Source organism: Phyllobates terribilis, unplaced genomic scaffold, assembly GCF_046119375.1.
Source record: "Phyllobates terribilis strain yellow unplaced genomic scaffold, ASM4611937v1 Scaffold_9__5_contigs__length_417890890, whole genome shotgun sequence".
Taxonomy (NCBI): Eukaryota; Metazoa; Chordata; class Amphibia; order Anura; family Dendrobatidae; genus Phyllobates; species Phyllobates terribilis.
The window spans coordinates 240,255,171-240,269,317 of record NW_027362769.1 but is presented as its reverse complement, the minus strand read 5'-3'; the positions used below and the strand labels follow the sequence as shown (position 1 = coordinate 240,269,317).

The following is a 14,147-nucleotide window of genomic DNA, read 5'->3' as shown; positions in this document are numbered from 1 at the left end:
AAGATTTCCTTTGTATTTTAGGCAAAATATTAATTACAAGAAGGAAAATGGGCCAATGCAAAAGTTTGGGCATCCTGCATGGTTAGTGTCTAGTAGCACCCCCTTTTGAAAGCTAGTAAACGCTTTTTGTAGCCAGACAAGAATCTTTCAATTCTTGTTGGAGGGATTTTCATCCATTTTTCCTTGGAAAATTCTTCCAGTTATGTGAGATTCCTGTGTTGTCTTGCATGAACTGCTATTTTGAGGACTAGCCACAGATTTTCAATGATATTCAGATCGGGGGACAGTGAGGGCCATTTGAAAACCTTCAGCTTTCGCCTTTTGAGGTAGTCTAGTGTGGATTTTGACATGCGTTTAGGATCATTATCCATTTGTACAAGCCATCCTCTTTTCAATTTCAGCTTTTTTACTAATAGTGTTATGTTTGCATCAAGAATTTGTTGAAATTTCATTGAATCCATTCTTCCCTGTACCCGTGAAATGTTCCCCGTGCCATTGGCTGCAACACAACCCCAAAGCATGATTCATCCACCCAAGCTTATTAGCTGGTGAGATGTTCTTTTCCTGAAATGATGTGCCCTTTTTTCTTCACACGTACCTTTGATCATTGTGGCCAAAGAGTTCGATTTTAACAGGACTTGTTTCCAGAATGCATCATTCTTGTTTAGATGTTCTTTTGCATACTTATGATGCTGAATTTTATGGTGAGGACGCAGGACACAGGTTAATTAAGGTCTGAAACCTTGGTCAAAGTTATCTGAGCACACAAATTTCCAAGAGTGTCCAAACCTTTGCAATGGCCCATTTTCCTTTTGTAATTTTTAAAATGTGTCATCTTTAACTTTGGGAGTTTTACAGATCATTTTATCTTCAACTTGCTTAACTGTTCACAATAACAGTAATTGAACACATGCGGAGTTACCGCACCCTATACCCTATACTAGCGTCTCCACAACAGAAATTGAGCTGCTGTGGCTCATAAAGCTGCATCGCAGGTGAGTTTACCCAGCGTCAAACAGAAGCACAGTGGGCATGGGATTTCTATAAATCCCATCCACTGTGCTTCTACTGTATAACTGCTGTTACGGATCGTGGCACGTACCCTTAAAAACTGCAATGTATCCAGAAAAGTCAGATGCTTCACGGATAATCTGCATGGGATCCATTTTTTTTTGTACACCTATAGCACTGAATAGGCAAGTATCTTCTGAAATACGGAAAAGACTACTGAATGCTGCAAACTGTCTACTGGAGAGCCACATTGAATTACATTGGTCCAAGTGCTGTCCATGTGATATCAGTTTCTTCCACAGATGACACTCACGTGAACAGAGTCATATAGAGATTTACAAAAGTCTGATGACACTTGATTCCTTACAAGTGGTCGATAATAATGACCGCACACATGCAGAAGCCCATTATTGCACTGGGGATCCTATTTACTTACGGTACATCCCTAGACTCCAGAAAATGAATTGCTGTACTCTTCCCTTTATATGCGCTCTGCCCCCATAAGACTTTACTAAGGACTTTTTTTTATTTTGTGCTAAAAAGTGCATCCTATTATTTCAAAACCATCAATATACTTGTATCATTTATAATAATTCAGGCTGAAATTATGGGACCGAAAGGAAACAATCTGTAAGAGGAAGTGGAAGTGTTCTGGTTACTAAAGCGTACATAAACAGGGCCCATTACCAGCTTTTAGTTGAGGTCATAACATTGATTGTTGCCACTCATTAACACAGAAACGCCAAAAATAATCAAAGTTTTCAACAGAGCGCTTCCTGCATTAGTGTGAATCCGAGCATTCATAATCAAATTTAGACAATTTAACTTAACTCATCCCAGTTTAATTGACGCGGGCTGCAATAATGTTACGGGAATTAAAAAGATTTAGATGAAAAGACCTTTTATTCTGTAAGACGTGCCGCTCCTTTCACTCTCATTACTGGTGTGATGTCTCTATAGCAGGTCACACAGCATCTGGGAGAATCGTTCCTGGATACCAGGTCCTCTAGTAAGAAAGTAGCTATTGTGACATCGCACCATTATATAAAAGCTGACATCACGATATACTATTTGGCGTGCCTTACAATGTACCTAGAAATAGCAATGTACCCCCTCAGCTAGATGGAGAGGATGGACTGCACTGGAGGTTAGAGTCCATTGTTGAAGTCCAGACTAAAGTGGCAACAAGTAGAGATTGTGACTGGGACGAACAGATGAAAAGCAAGTGGCTCCCTAAGTTTCTAGTTCCAGCAAGTGAAGAACAAAGTATATACTTTTAGGAGACTGGCAGGTGGAAAACATACAGTAATCTGCCTGTATTTTCATGGAGAAGCCACATGGGATCAGAGTCTTATCACATAATAAGGAGCGAGGTCCTACAGGAGGTTCACCCTAAAAAGTGATTCTGAGACTGGAGCGTTAGGTTATAAGGAAATATCTCAATGTCTGATGATTCCCAGAGCAGCATCAAATCCATTATCGTCAAATGAACAAAACACGGACAAAACCCGCAACAAACCTGCCAAGAGGGGGCCGCCCACCAAAACTCTCAGCCCGGATAAGGAGGGCATTAATCAGAGAGGCAGCACAGAGACCAAAGGTAACCCTGAAGGAGGTGCAGAGTTCCCACACAGAGATTGGAGTATCTGTCCATTTGACCACAATAAGCCATACACTCCATAGAGATGGCCTTTATAGAAAAGTGGGCAGAAAAAAGCCTTTACTTACATACAAAAATTGTAAGGCTCCTTTTGAGTTTGCTAAAAGACATGTGGGAGACTCTCCAAATGTATGGAGGAAGGTACTGTGGTCAGATGAGATCAAAATTTTACTTTTTGGACACCAATGTAAACGCTATGTCTGGTGCCAAACCAACACAGCTCCACACCCCAATAACACTATCCCCACAGTGAAACATTGTGGAGGCAGCATCATGCTGTGGGGATTTTTCTCGGCAGCAGGGAGAGAGAAAACAGTCCGAGTCGAGGGGAAGATGGATTGTGCGAAATACAGGGATATTTTTGAGCAAAACCTGTTGTCGGTGATTTGACACTGGGACGGAGGTTCACCTTCCAAAAAATACAAGGACCCAAAGCATACTGCTAAAGCAACACTCGAGTGGTTTAAGGGGAAATGTGTAAATGTTTTGGAGTGGCCTGGTCAAAGCTCAGACCTTAATAGAATTGAGAATCCGTGGTCAGATTTGAAGATTGCTGTTCACCAGAAGAAACCATCTAACTTGAAGGAGCTCGAGCAGTTTTACCTTGAGGAACGGGCAAAAATGCCAGTGGCGAGATGTGGAAAGTTCATAGAGACTTATCCAAAGGGACTTGCAGCTGTAATCGCCACAAATTGAGGCTTTACAAAATACAGACTTTAGGGGGTTGAATACATATGCACATGGCAATTTTTAGTTATTTGATCCCATAAATTGAAACGTATATTTTTCTCACTTTCCTTCACCAACTTAAGACTATTTACTGCTGATGCATCACTCACAAATCGGATAACAAAAATATTTAAAACACAGGTTTTCATGTAACCAAATGGGTAAAAAGCCAAGGAGGTGAATACTTTCGCAAACCACTGTATATATTGGCTGCAGCACTAAGGTCACATCAACAGTGCAGCAGCCAATCAGCGAGCTCAGTGATTCAGTAACTACACAGTAACACCCTGCTGGAGCCACTGAGCTCACTGATTGGCTGCCATTGTCAATATGACAATAGTGCTGCAGTCAATGCCAGATATCGGGAACAGCGGCTGAGACTTATCAGTGGACTCTGGGAAGGAGAGTACAGAGAGGTGGGTTTTTTTTGTGGGGTTTTTTTTTTATAGCAAACTGCAGCCAGGGAAAAAAAAATTAATTGAACGTGAACCCTGTTGACTGTCATGCTTCCCTATCTAACTGGTGTGCAGCACAGTGAGAAAGGTTTTCTTAAAAACCAAACAAGAATTGATCAAGTCGGCCGGTTTAAACAGTCTATTAAACAACAGACAAATCATAAAACATGTAGCTGATCGCCGGCCAATTAACGGCAAGCCACGTAAATGTATCCTGCGAGTAGAGCATTTGCTATTGACTCATTCAGATAAATCTCACTGAATCACATTTCTCCCACAGCAGTTACTACAAACAATATTTGCAATTCTCATTTTCATTACAGGTGTTTGTAGCCAATGATGTGTTAAAATCTATACCACAGTATGCTTAAAGGAGAAGTGTCATGTTGTTAAATGGGTAAAATTGCTATTGTAACAAGCAACTGTGTAATTTACAGCCCATTAAAAAATACTCTATGTGCAAGAACAGAGAGATTTTTAATTCTGTAGTTACAGCTTGTTGCCCAGGTTACCGGCCACCCTACAGTCTATGAGTGGCCGGTTTCTTAGACAATGAGCATATGCTTGCAAACACTTTGCTTAAAAGTCTGCATGCTCTGCGCTGAAGCAGGCAAGATACCTGGATCCGCCATCTTCAGTGCCCCCGGTGTTGCTCAAATGTGGCTACTGCTTGCAGCATCGAAGAAAAGAGCTCAGATAAGCGGCTCAACCATGCCTCCAGCCTGAACTGTCAATCATGAGGAGCACAGCACCACAAGGCAAACAGGAAACCGGAAGGATGGGGAGCAGCACGCTCATGAATACTGAAGATGAGTACTCCCAAATCTGGTGTGTAGACGTACCATTAGCAAATTGTTGACGTTTTTCCCAATTTTGTTACTCAGGTATTTGGATCTCACATTACTGTATCCGCCACGACCATATTTTATCAGTAGAAATCGCTGGAACGTGCATTCTGGGCACCAACTGGTGCATGTTACTATCAACTGATACCTTTTAATGGCTTACTGAAGAGATGGCAAAGAGCAAACTTTCAGGGCAACGTTGGTGTCTTCAGGCATGAGGAAAAGAAGGATTTCTTTATAGCAGTGAACTGTATATTCAGAATAAAAATTTAACTTCAACATTTTTATTTTACTCACTTATTTTATTCATGTTTTAAATTTATCATCTTGCCTTGTTAAGCCTAATTATCCTGAATATTTTATTAAAATACAAAACTCCATCTGAAGAAAGGCCGCTGAAGGGCTGCAGTGCTCACGTTACTTCGTGTCATGTGAACACTGGGAGTCAACAGATTTTTAAAGCATGTTCGTTATGTAAGGAGATGGACATACTGCTCACGTTCCCCCTTGAAGACACGAGTATTGTTATGGTGTATAATGAGTATTGTGACATGTGCTGTTAGTGAAAGAGTTGTGCTCTGCCCAACAACAGGTAGTTAACAGGGGGGGGGGGGGGGGGGGGGGCAATGTTAATAATTGGGACTAGCCCAGAGTGGGAGGGACTAAAGTGAAGGGACAGAGACAGCGTCCTGTTAGAAGGTCCATTCAGGCCTAGCTTGCATCTAGAGCAGACCTATGGTCTGAGTACTAAGAAGAGTTGCTTGACGTGGGTATCCCCGACACGTGAAGACTGAGGCAGTGGATAGCAAGATCCTGAGCAGAGAAAGAGGGAGACGTGACGAAAGAACAGAGTAAAGTACTGGAGACGTGTCCTGAGACAAGACGCCCAGCAGTATGGCCCCACGTTTATAACTCAGAAAGGTAACGGGCCAGGACGGAACAGAGAATGTGAGATGAAGAGAGTGCCCCGGGTGGGAGTTCCAAGGAGTCAGCAAGCTTAGAAGCCAAGTACTGGCCATACTTACAAACTAGTTACCTTAAGAGGGAAGAGGACGTGGAACCAAGGGTTGAGGACAGGACTCATTAACTGGACTGTAATACTGTGCTAGGTGGTGGTGAAGACAGAGAAACTTGAGACAGGAACAAGTAAACTTGAAGGGTAGAGAGACCATGTATGAAGATGGTCAGTACTGTGAAAGAAACGTTTGTGAAGTTATCCACCTGCTATCTATTGTACATCGTTCCCACCAAGTTAATCTTGAGTAAAAGACCGTTTATTTTTGAGTGGTGGTCTCTCTCATTGAACTTCCCAACTTCTGGTCCTGGCCAGTCGAAGTAACCGGCATCAAGAGGCCTATAAGGGCATAGGGCTCCTCTAGACAAAGTCCACACACCCAGCCAGGACCCCCATCTTCATGTAACGTGCCAGGGCATAAGAGATGAGTACCTTGCCTACGGCTACAACCTCGCGCCACATTACAGGTACAAATTTAGTACTATAAGAAGCCATGTTTGGTACACCAGCCCTATGGCACCCTTACGGGTTTACTCTAGAATAAGCTACACATGATGCTCACATAGCAACAACAGCTTTGTATTCAGATGCAAAAAGCTCAGGGTGGAGGAGGAAGGGTAGATGGAGCTTTATTTCTAGGGAATGGCAAATCTTCTAAAATCCTTCTCCAGCCTGTGTACCAAATGTCCAATATTCAAGGCTTAGACCTAAAATGTGCTCTACATTCCTTGCTGGTTCAGTGTCTGCACAGACAGTGTACACTAGATGTGGTTCATTTGGGAAGGCAGTGACAGACTTTATAAGCCAGAACTTCTCATCGCGTCTGTGCTCTTACTCATTTCAAAGGTGTTCGATTGGGCTGCGGGCAGATCTCGTGCAGGCCCCTCCAGTTCCTGTACACCATTATCTGTCAGACAATGTCTTTATAGACCCCACTTGTGCTCAGGGTCATTGCCAGGGGCGATCATGCTGTAAAAAAACAGTCAAAGCAGAAAGCAAACAATAGTCTGAAAGGTCTATATATGCTGTAGACGTTAACATTACCTTTCACTGAAATTAAGAGGTCTAGCCAAGACCCTGAATAACAGCCCTATATGATTATCCCTCCTCCATCAACATTTTTACAGTAAGCACTATTCATTTCGGTAGGTACAATTATAAAGAGGTTGTCCACTACTTGTACAACCACTTCTCATTCCTCATGTTTGACACCATTAAAATAAAAACACATACTCACTTCCGGTACCAGCGCCATTCCAGCGGTGTCGGCACTCGCGTTCCTGGGACTTACGTGAGCCCTGCGCCCAATCACCGCTGACGCCACTGTCCCCATCTTCAGACGTATAAGTAACCAAGAGGTGGTGAGCTGCGGCTGTTCACTCATTTTCTCTTGATTTTGTATACGCCCAAAGGTGGGGACAGTGATGCCAGCGCTGATTGGGCACCGGGCTCACGTTTCATAACAACCTCATGTGAGTCCTGGGAAATGCGAGTGTTGACACCGCTGGAACGGTGCCGGAGGAAAGTAGAAGTGGTTTTATTTTAACAGTGCCAAACATATGGAATAAGAAGGGGTTGTCCTAGAAGTGGAAAACTCAAAGCATCTGCTAAACTAAGACTCTTCAGCAGACTGATAGACAGGCAAAGTCCGGTGACAGCGCACCTTATACCATACAACTGCTTGACCGCTTATTGGACTATGGCTACATGCCCATGATCAGGAAGAGCAGCGTTTTGGATGCACTGCATTTACACTGCGTCCAAAACGCTGTGTTCTACATTTACAGGCACAGTGGATGGGATTTATAGAAATCCCATGCCCACTGTACTTCTATTTAACGCTGCGTTAACTCACCCACAGTGTGGGTTTATGAGCTGCAGCATGTCTCCGCTACAGAAGTTTCTACAATTGAATGTCATTAGATGCAGTAAATCCGCTTGGTTCACTAAACACATGTGGGTTTAACAGCGTGATTAAATCGCGTTTTGGACGCAGCGAAAATACGCTGAGTCCAAAACGTTCCTATTCCTGATTGTGGGCACATAGCCTAATATTGCAAAATGCCTATTTATTTTGGGTTCCACATTTTTTTAAAAATTAGAAGAAAAAAAGTAGCACTTTAATTGTGCAGTTGATTAACCCCTTCACCACCACGTGCCTCATCTTTTACCATCAAAGCTTCTGTATTTCTTTTCATGTGGAAGAGGAAAATGTTTGTGCGGTCATCATACAAGTTATTGCTTCTCTCTGTATAATGCTTCCTGATTGAGTTTCCACATATAAAATCTACAAATTGTATTTCACTCAGATACACATTATGTCCAGCGTGTACTCTGCCGCTAGTTTGACATGATCTTGCTATTCTTACATTACAATTAGACTTCAAAAATACGTAAAGGGAATTTGTCAATTGGATTAAACCCCCCCTCCTCCCCAACATGCATAACATGTTTTTTCAGGTCTGTGAAATGTACCGTAACTCCATTGACACCTTTACATGTTCTGTTTCCCAGGCTTGCCCATATATACATGTTATGTGGTGGAGAAGGTTGATCTTACCGACAGATTTCTTTTAATACATACCTATTCCATTTTATTTAGACATTGAAGGCAACAACTAAGAAATGCAGCGTCTTTGTGATGTTTATTACCTTTCTTTCCTGCACTTGTCACAGTTATTGTATCTAGGACCAGGCTGACTATGCAACTAGAAAAGATCATCCTCATCATCAACTAAAATGATGGCGTTCACTATCATCTCCCGCCTCAACTACTGCAATATCCTCCTCTGTGGCCTCCTGACTATCACACCCCTCCAGTCCTTCCTCAACTCCGCTGCCTGATTATTACCCCACCCCTCCCCTCGCTACTACTCTACCAATTCCTTAACTGCCTTCCAATTCCCCAGCAAATCCAGTTTAAACTACCAACAATGACTTACAAGGCCACCCATAACCTATCTCCTCCATACATCTCCAAACTAATCTCTGGTACCTTCCCATAGGTATTCTCTGGTACTCACAAGACCTCCTTGTTTTCTCCTCTCTCATACGTTCCTCAACGAATCATCTCCAAGATCCTTCCCGAACATCCCTCATCCACTGTAGCTCATTGCCTCAGCTTGTCCAATTATCTCCCATATTTGATACCTTCAGATGCAACCTGAAAACTCCTCTACAGGAAAGCATACAGCTTGGAATAACTCTGCTGCCACCTCATTAATATTGGAGCTACTGCAACCCCACAACCTACTGTCTCCTTTCCCATTACCATGTAGATTGTAAGCCCATGAGATCAGGGCCCTCTCCTCCTATGTACCAGTTTGTCATTGTTAGTTTGCTCAGTGTAATTTATATTTTGCATGTAAACCCATGTACAACAGCATGGAATCAATGGCACTTTAAAATTTAAAATATTTATTAAAAATTAGGCATGAACTGGATTTACCATATTGAAATGTGTATATCAGACGTGACTCATTCAGGTTTTGCTCTACATATTAGAAGGGTGTCCCAGTCTATAAAAATGTATTACATATCCACTGAACTCTGTCCTGGAGAGAACATTTCAATAATTGCAGTTGCATTGCAATGTATACACAATGTATGCACTGTCCTTCACCTACCAACTCCCCATACGTAGATATTTTAATACCTGACACGGCGTTTTACCGTGGTTCTCACAATCCCCTCTACTACAGCAAAGGCCCTGAGAAAGACCATGTAAGGTCGAAACGTTGGCCTGCTTATCCTCTGTGGGGTATCTTTAAATAAAATCAATTTTCGCATCTATATTGGAGTGCCGAAGTTCTTCGGATATTTTAATGACCCATTTCTTCAGAGCACCCTGAAGTTTGATACAGTGAAGCGACCCCTCTTTCTCTCAATATTTTAATACCTGTCAGACATGAGGCAGACACTTGTACGGTCATTTTAATCTGCATCATCCTGGAGACAAACTTGTAAGCTGGGGCAGCCATCATCCTGATGCAGACTCTCGAAGCCTAAAACAGACTCAAAGTTAACCCAGAGCTTTCTTTTGGCAGAGAAAAATTTTGTCCCAACTTTTTGTGCCACCATTCCAGTAATGTTTGCAGGTGATTTGACACGGTTTTGTCACGTAACCGCTGCAGACAATCAGCCACCACTGACCGGCTGTAGAGTTTACTATTTCTTCAGAGCGGATCATTGATCAGATGAAACAGAAAGGCTGCAGCCAATCAGTGGCCGACGATTGTGTACAGAGGGCATGTGACACAATAGTGTCACGTCCCCTGCCAACATCACTCGAATGGTGCCACTGCAGGAAGTGAGTGTACATTGATTTTACTGATTAAGCATCAGTTGCCTAATAGTGGACAATACCTTTAAGGGCTCGCTTATATGAGAGTATAACACGGCCGAGTGCTATCCGATTAAACATCGGATAGCACTCGGTCGGACCAATGCTATACTATGGGGCAGTCCAGATCTGCTATTTTTTTCTCATGCTAATTTGTCAAAATGAATTGCAGCCTGCTGCAAGTGGCTCCAGAATTCAGATCAAGCACACCCATACAAGTCTATGGGCGAGTGTGAAACATCGGACAGTAGCCTGACATCTGTGGACTCAGACAATGGAGGAGATGGAGAAATTACATTCTACGTCTTCTCCACACCTGCAAAACTATTCTCTCATGCAAGAGAATCGGATGACACTAAGGTGTGGCTCCGACTCTGACATCTCGCATGAGAGAATCTACAGCCGTCTGACCGCAGCCTAAGGGTTAATTCCCTTGCTGCAGATTCTATGGCAGAAATTTCAGCGACTGACAATCAGTTCCATCCAGCTGAATGACGTAGTTTCAGATATATGGGACAGTTGCATTATCTTCCGCAACAAAATCCCCAGTGTACGATTTTATCCTAAATCTCATACACCAATCTTAGCACCTCCAGTAAAAGCAGTTACCGTACTTTACTTTCAGCATGTGGCCTAATAAAATAAAAAGGTAAATCAGGAATTTTATTGGGAATCAGATTAATCACTCTTGCTGCTAGAGTGTAACATACGTTTACAGCTGCAGAATAAGGTAAGCGAACTTTGTACAGTTCATATCTTATCACAAGTTACCACCTGGAATATGGAGCAATTATTGAGGTAGTTTATTCTCTTCCCTTTACAGATTTGAAGAGGCGTTCCATTCTGCGACATTTATGGCATATAAATAAGATAAGCCTTAACTGTCCCAGATGTAACAACCCCTTTAAAACAGGTTTTCAATGAGTGAAATCTGTTCCAATCTTTATAACAATCAGCAGCAGATGGAGTTTGCTGCATGGCTGAAATATAAACTCTATGCAAATGCATCGTACTTACGTGTAAACTGCAGTAGGGAAACCCACCCAAAACATACAATCCAGGGCTGTGACACAACCACCATCCTTTTGGTAGCAAATGTAGAAGTAATGGTGGAAAACCGCATTATAAAGGCCGGACGCACTCCCCTACACACCATGTCTTCTGTTATTACACAATGGTCTGAACAGGCTTGAGTAAGTGACACGGCTAAGAAAGTGCGTTTTTTTTCCCATTATTGAAAGGAGAGTAAACCACTGCCAGAAACTTCACCCTTAAAAACCAAAAGCTCAGATATGCTGAAATCCAAAATAGGCGACCCTTCTTTCCTTTCTGGCAACAGGGAAAAGTTGAGACGCCACATAAAGGCAATCCCTGCATGTGTCACAGGTGTTTAACAGCCGTGACACATGCAGCCGCCGCATCACTAACAGATGCCGAGCACGCCGCAAACACCCAAGCGTGCTCGATTAAAGGGTTACCAACACACGCTCGCTCAACACTAATGGAGAGGTCTGTAATTTTTAACGTAGGTACACTTCAACTGTGGAGACATAATCTTAAGAAGAAAAAAATCCAGAAAATTACATTGTATGATTTTTACATAATTAATTTGCATTTTATTGCATAACATAAGTATTGGATACAATAGTAAAACCGAACTTAATATTTGGTACAGAAACCTTTGTTTGCAATTACAGAGGTCAGACGTTTCCTGCAGTTCTTGACCACTTGACTTGCACACTCTGCAGCAGGGATTTTGGCCCACTCCTCCATACACATTTTTCAGGTTTTGGGGCTGTCACTGGGTAACTTTGAGATTCAGCTCCCTCCAAAGATTTTCAGGTCTGGAGATAGGCTAGGCCACTCCAGGACCTTGAAATGCTTCTTACGGAGCCACTTCTTAGTTGCTCTGGCTGTGTTTCACGTCATTGTCATGCTGGAAGATCCAGCCACAACCCATCTTCAATGCTCTTACTGAGGAAAGGAGGCCAAAATCTCACAAAACAAGACCCCATGCATCCTTCCTTCAATATGATGGTAGTCCTGTCCCCTTGGCAGTAAAGCACCCCCAAAGTATGAGGTTTCCCGCACAATGCTTAAAAGTTGGGATGGTGTTCTTGGGGTTGTACTCATCCTTCTTCCCCCAAACACGGCGAGTGGAGTTGATACCAAAAAGTTCTATTTTGGTCTCATTTGACCACATGATCTTCTCCTATGGATCATCCAGATGGTCATTGGTGAACTTCAAACAGGCCTGGACATGAGCTGGCGTGAGCAGGGGGACATTGTGTGCACTGCAGAATTTAATCCATGATCGCGCAGTGTGTTACTAACAATAATGTTTGAGACTGTGGGCCCAGCTCTCTTCAGGTCATTAGCCAGGTCTTCTTGTGTAGTTCTGGGCTGATTCCTGACCCCACGAGCCGAGGACCTGCATGGAACCGCAGACCGAGGAAGATTGACAGTCATCTTGTGTTTCTGGCAAAAATTATGGAATCATCGGGCTTGGAGGATGTTCATTCAGTTGTTTAATGTTGTTGAAAAAAAGCAGATCACAGACATGGCACAAAACTAAAGTCATTTCAAATGGCAACTTTAGGGCTTTAAGAAACGCTAAAAGAAATCAAGATAAAAAATGTGGTACTCCGTTAGGGTAAATCTTTTCAGACCAAGTAGAGGGAAAAAATTATGGAATCATCCTGTAAATTTTCATTTCCAAAACTAACACCTGCATCAAATTAGATCTGCTCGTTAGTCTGCATCTAAAAAAGAGTGATCACACCTTGGAGAGCTGTTGCACCAAGTGGACTGACATGAATCATGGCTCCAACACGAGAGATGTCAATTGAAACAAAGGAGAGGATTATCAAACTGTTAAAAGAAGGTAAATCATCATGCAATGTTGCAAAAGATGTTGGTTGTTCACAGTCAGCTGTGTCTAAAATCTGGACAAAATACAAACATGGGAAGGTTGTTAAAGGCAAACATACTGGTAGACCAAAGGATCAAAGCGTCAAGACCGGAAAGTTAAAGCAATATGTCTCCAAAACAGGAAATGCACAACAAAACAAATGAGGAACGAATGGGAGGAAACTGGAGTCAATGTCTGTGACTAAGCTGTAAGAAACCGCCTAAAGGAAATGGGATTTACATACAGAAAAGCTAAACAAAAGCCATCATTAACACCTAAACAGAAAAAAACAAGGTTACAATGGGCTAAGGAAAAGCAATCGTGGACTGTGGATGACAGGATGAAAGTCATATTCAGTGATGAATCGCGAATCTGCATTGGGCAAGGTGATGATGCTGGAACTTTTGTTTGGTGCCGTTCCAATGAGATTTATAAAGATGACTGCATGAAGAGAACATGCAAATCTCCACAGTCATTGATGATACGGGGCTGCATGTCAGGTAAAGGCACTGGGGAGATGGCTGTCATTACATCTTCAATAAATGCCCAAGTTTACATTGATATTTTGGACAGTTTTCTTATCCCATCAATTGAAAGGATGTTTGGGGATGATGACATCATTTTTCAAGATGATATTGCATCCTGCCATAGAGCAAAAACTGTGAAAACATTCCTTGAAAGAAGACACATAAGGTCAGTCATGGCCTGAAAATAGCCCGGATCTCAATCCAATTGAAAATCTTTGGTGGAAGTTGAAGAAAATGGTCCATGACAAGGCTCCAATCTGCAAAGCTGATCTGGCAACAGCAATCAGAGAAAGTTGGAGCCAGATTGATGAAGAGTACTGTTTGTCACTCATTAAGTCCATGCCTCAGAGACTGCAAGCTGTTATTAAAGCCAGAGGTGGTGCAACAAAATACTAGTGATGTATTGGAGTGTTCTTTTATGTGTTTGTTTTTCATGATTCCATAATTTTTTCCCTCTACGTGGTCTGAAAAGATTTACCCTTACTGAGTACCACATTTTTTATCTTGATTTCTTTTAGTGTTTCTTAAAGCCCTAAAGTTGCCATTTGAAATGACTTTACTTTTGTGCCATGTCAGTGATCTGCTTTTTTTCAACAACATTAAACAACTGAATGAACATCCTTCGAGCCCGGTGATTCCATAATTTTTGCCA

General features: G+C 42.3%; 1 protein-coding gene across 5 annotated transcripts in view; it reads right to left on the bottom strand.

The window, feature by feature from the left end:
• CARHSP1 (calcium regulated heat stable protein 1) overlaps window positions 1-14,147 on the bottom strand; it is a 52,247-nt gene that overhangs the window by 22,756 nt on the left and 15,344 nt on the right. The window contains exon 1 of one of the 5 annotated variants that reach the window (XM_073647767.1): window positions 6,551-6,666. The exons of the other annotated variants lie outside the window; for them this stretch is intronic. The gene's annotated coding sequence lies outside the window, so the exon portion shown is untranslated. Of the gene's footprint in view, window positions 1-6,550; window positions 6,667-14,147 lie in introns of those variants that run through there. 5 annotated transcript variants of the gene reach the window in all.